This window comes from Nanorana parkeri, unplaced genomic scaffold, assembly GCF_000935625.1.
Source record: "Nanorana parkeri isolate BGI_ZX_2015 unplaced genomic scaffold, ASM93562v1 scaffold163, whole genome shotgun sequence".
NCBI classification, from domain to species: domain Eukaryota; kingdom Metazoa; phylum Chordata; class Amphibia; order Anura; family Dicroglossidae; genus Nanorana; species Nanorana parkeri.
Genome location: NW_017306431.1, coordinates 1,364,221 through 1,369,379, shown reverse-complemented (window position 1 = coordinate 1,369,379; position 5,159 = coordinate 1,364,221).

Below are 5,159 nucleotides of genomic sequence, written 5' to 3'. Positions count from 1 at the left end.
GGGTAGCCATCAGTGAATCTAAACATGCTTAGGACAAATATAATTCTATACAAAAAGAAAACACCCTAAAATAATCAACAAAATGTGGTGTTATAACATTACAGGAGGACCTGGATAAACTCGGGGAGTGGGCAACTGTATGGCAGATGAAATTCAATGTAGATAAATGTACGGTAATGCACTTTGGAGTTAAAAATAGGCAAATGGACTATACTCTTATGGGTGTGCCACTAGGGAAGTTGGAAACGGAGAAGGATTTGGGGGTCATCATAGACCACAGATTGAAGAATAGCTTGCAGTGCCAGGCTCCTCTAAACAAAGCAAGTAGAGTACTGCCTTGCATTAAGAAGGGAATGTCTTGCAGGGACAAGTCTATAATTTTGCCACTTTACAGATCAATGGTTCGGCCACATCTGGAGTATGCGGTCCAGTTTTGGTCACCAATACTCAGAAAAGATGTCCTTGAGCTGGAAAAAGTCCAGAGGGGGGCAATAAAACTAATTAAGGGGTTCGAGGACCTAAACTATGAAACAAGGCTGTTAAAATTAAATATGTTCTCGTTGGTGGTTAGGAGATTAAGGGGGGACATGATATTCTTGTATAAACTATGCAATGGTGACAGCAACATTGTTAAAAAACTGTTTACGTTTAGCTCCGTAACAAAGACCAGAGGGCACAAAAAATTTCAACACACAGGGCGCAAGGGGTTCTTCACAGTTCGAGCGGTTAGGGTCTGGAACTTGCTGCCGCAGGAAGTGATCTCAGCTTGAGTGTGGAAGCATTCAAGAAACGCTTGGACGAGTTCCTCTGAGAGCATAACATACAGGAGTACAGGTACGCCTAAGAACAAGATCACACATGGACTCATACACACGGACATACCTGCTCAAACATAAATGCACACGCGCAATAGGTTGGACTTGATGGACTTACGTCTTTATTCAACCTCAATTACTATGTAACTATGTAAAATGGCAGACTTGATGGACCATTTGGTCTTCTTCAGCAATCATCCTTCTATTATTTCTGTTTTCTATTTTTATCTTCTTTCTTCTCTCCTGTTCATCTTTAACTTGACTGCGCTGTCCTCCGTGTTGCAGAAGCATAACAATTTCCACAGTCCCAGCAAAAATAGGAAAGAGCTATAACATATCTGCCTATAGATCACCCAGTAAATGAATAGCAGAGCTCCGGGGAGACAATGACAGAAGAATCTCTTATCTGACAATGAAATCGGGTCCCTTAACTAAAGAGACTTCACCTGTAAGATAACAAGCTTTTCCCAGAATGCGAGATGCAACAACGTTCCTCCTCTATTTTGCATGAAATAAGGGGCAACAGATTACTTATTCAGTGCGGCTGAAAATAATGCAGCCGAGAATGCTTAGAAAGTACTTTACGGTGAAAAAAAAGATATATATCTCAAGTATTCTGGGTCTCGCATCTCTGTAGGCTATTCCTGCAGTTTGAATAGAAAAAGGAAAAATTATTTTAAAAAATACGATCCCATCTGAAAAGAAGCAAAATATTAGCAGCTCTAAAATGCAACAAATTATATTCTCCATTAAAACTACATAATAAAGGATATCTAAACCCAAGAACAATATATATATTTATATACATACACACACACACTATATTGCCAAAAGTATTGGGACACCCCTCCAAATCATTGGATTCAGGTGTTCTACGAAATGTCCTTGCTACTAAATATTACGCGGTCACCTGTTAGTGGTATTATAACAAAGTGAAAGCAACTGGGAACAACAGCAACTCAGCCACGAAGTGGTAGGCCACGTAAAATGACAGAGCGGGGTCAGCACATGCTGAAGTCCACAGTGCGCAGAAGTCGCCAACTGTCTGCAGAGTCAATAGCTACAGACCTCCAAACTTCGTGTGGCCTTCAGATTGGCCCAACAACAGTGCGTAGAGAGCTTCATGGAATGGGTTTCCATGGCCGAGCAGCTTCATCCCCTTACATCACCAAGTGCAATGCAAAGCGTGGGATGCCGTGGTGTAAAGCACGCCCCCACTGGACTCTATAGAAGTGGAGACGTGTTCTCTGGAGTGACGAATCACACTTCTCTGTCTGGCAATCCAATGGATGTGTCTGGATTTGGCGGTTGCAAGGAGAACTGTACTTGCCTGACTGCATTGTGCCAAGTGTAAAGTTTGTTGGAGGGGAGATTATGTTGTGGGGTTGTTTTTCAGGGGTTGGGCTTGGCCCCTTAGTTCCAGTTAAGGGAACTCTTAAGGCATCAGCATACCAAGACATTTTGGACAATCTCATGCTCCAAACTTTGTGGGAACAGTTTTATGCCACCCTATGCTCACCCGGACGTGCAGGGCGGGTGAGCGTAGGGCAGGGTACGGCCGCGTACTCCCATAGAGAAGGACATGGGCTGCGTACTAATCACTTGCAGCACCTGTCCTTCACGGAAGCGGCCCGATATGGCCACGCACGCAGCACAGAGCTGTACGTGCCGGCCTTTTCTCGTGTGAATGAGGCCTAAGATTATAAAAATTAAAATAAATCAACCTGATACATCACGGAAATCCGCTTATAAACATGTATAAGACGTACATAAACACAGTTAGTTTGTCAAGCCTCAAAGGTCCGTTATTGTATATGCTAATTTTGAAAGAATCCTATAACAAGGTGACTTGGGGTTATGGGGGGGTGGCAAGGGGGGCATGGAGACCATTAAATGTACTCTACCATCTTAATCATTATCTCCAGTATTCTTAGCGTTCTGCTCACCTTGTCATTGTGGACTGCAGGAGCCGATCTTCACTTGGCCCACAGCTGACATGAACATATTTCTAGCCTGGTTTCATTTTTCTGCCACAATCTTTTACCATTTGGATTCATGATTAGAGGGCACAATTACCGACAGCCCAGAATATTAGCCATTCATGCACGGTCGCAAAACAGAACTTATAGACCCAAAGAAAGCCAAGCATGACATTTCAAAAACAACTCCAGAAAATGTTTAAAACGTACCCTTGCAATGAGGCTTCCCCTGCACTGAAAGGGTTAAGTGCCTCTTTCGTCCAGCGGAGCCTAATAAGGCAAATATACTCACCTTACCCTCGATCCTGCCGAGCTGCAGGAATGGTCTCCGCAGCCTCTTCTCCCCCGGGCTCCAGAGGTCTAAGAACCGCTGACATCATCACGTCTATGCAGGTCCATTGAGATTCCATAGCTGGAGTAGAGGGAGAGCGAGGTGAGCGCTGACCAAGGATCAGGCGAGTATATCTGCTTTAATTGATTCCACTGGACAAAACAAACACTTAAGCCTTGCAGCACGGGGGAAGCCCCACTGCAAGGGCAAGTTTTTTTAATTCCTGGAGTTTTTTTATTAAAGATGTTTTCCTGTTAATGAGAATACATATTCTTGTTGCTGATTTAACACATATGAAGTACAGTTTAGCTTCATTTTAATAATTCTATCAAACCATGTTAAACAGTTTGAGGGTAATTTATCCAAACTGGAGCAGAGAGAATCTGGAGCAGTTGTCCATGGCAACCAATCATCATCTCTCTTTTATATTAAAATTCTAAATGAACAAACCGAAGAGATAAGCTGATTGATTACTATGGGGAACTGCTCCAGATTTTGTCTGCACCTGTTTTGATAAATCCCCCCACTTGTGTCTATGCATAGTTTGAAATTGTATATATACATGGGTGCAGCCATATTGGTTTTTGACATACACACGCTCTGCGTCCTGCTTTGCTGTATTGCACAATGGTTGTGCTTTTCTGCTGCCTCCATAATGCAAACCTATGAGTCACCTTGCTGAAAATAATGCACTTCCTACAGTATACAGATGATAAGCTGTTAGGCAAACCTATTGTAAAAGATAATCTGTACTAGGGAAAAATGTGCAAATCTCTAAAGTTAAAGGGAACCTATAATCAAAAACTAAAAATAAATCTGTATTTCTATATTGAATTTCCTTAAATTCTATCCCATTCCTAATAACCATATCCATCTCGAAGTATGTAAACCTAATTATTGAAGATGCTCATAGGATGTACTTCCTCAGTGCACTGCCACCATTTCACTAAGCCCTGTGCATATGAGCTTCCTGGTGTCACCACTCACACAGAGCTGCCTTCTGTATGACAACACAATGAATGAACAATGTTTCATCATCATTGTTTGCTGGAAGCAATGCAGGATGGGATATGTAGTCTTGAGAAATGGAGATTGCATCACATCAAGCAGCAGGGAAAGAGATGAAAAGCACACTGGGAATCCAGAATGTTGAGGAAAGTGAAGGACAGGCGGTAAGCGGCACTCACTTAGGGCCGGATTTCACACAAGGCCAACCGAGGCCCGGCCTCAAGGCAGCAGGGAGTAGAGGGGCAGCAGGGGTGTGTAATTCCTACCTCCCGACGCTCGGGATATGCAGTTCCAGGCACTAGGCGCGTAGTTGTTTTCCACATTTAGCCCTTCTTTGGGCAAGCAGGGCTTTGAGCCGACCTGTGACAGTCTCATTGTCACAGGTCGGCTTAGAACTATGAGGTGAGTGGAAATCACTCACCTCATAGTTCTCCTTTAAGTAAGCTTTGATTGTATTATCAGAAACAACTCTAGTAGGTATTCCTATTACAATGCTGATGTTATAACTGGATAGAATATGCTGGGGATTTACAACTCCTTTAACAGCCCAGGCTGGTAGAGCATTGAACGTAGAATGAACCTCTCTATATGCACTTACCAATTACCATAAGAAACCTACTTCATTAATCTCTTCTACCACAAAAAGCTGTGATGAAGGGAGACAGATGAGCCCATGAAAAATGCTGGATATCTTTGTGATTTTTGCTGGGACCAATAAAAACTCACTGAGAATCTGTGGTGCTTATGTCCTTCTACTGCACCCACCGCTGATATCCCAAGGACATACCAGGGCCCATCCGCATCTAGAGAGCTGCCTTTGTTTCTAATTTAAAAGTGCCTCTCCATATTAATGTCAAGGGCTTCACCAACACATTTTTATCTGTTATCAAGGTTGTCAATTAAAAAAAAAAGCCATTCCCAGGCAAAGAAGAGAGAAGGCCAGCAGCAGCACTGGTTTCAGGCACCATTTTAAAACTGGGCTCTAGGAGTTTGCTCGAACCATTGTAAAATGGCACCAGGGAAGAA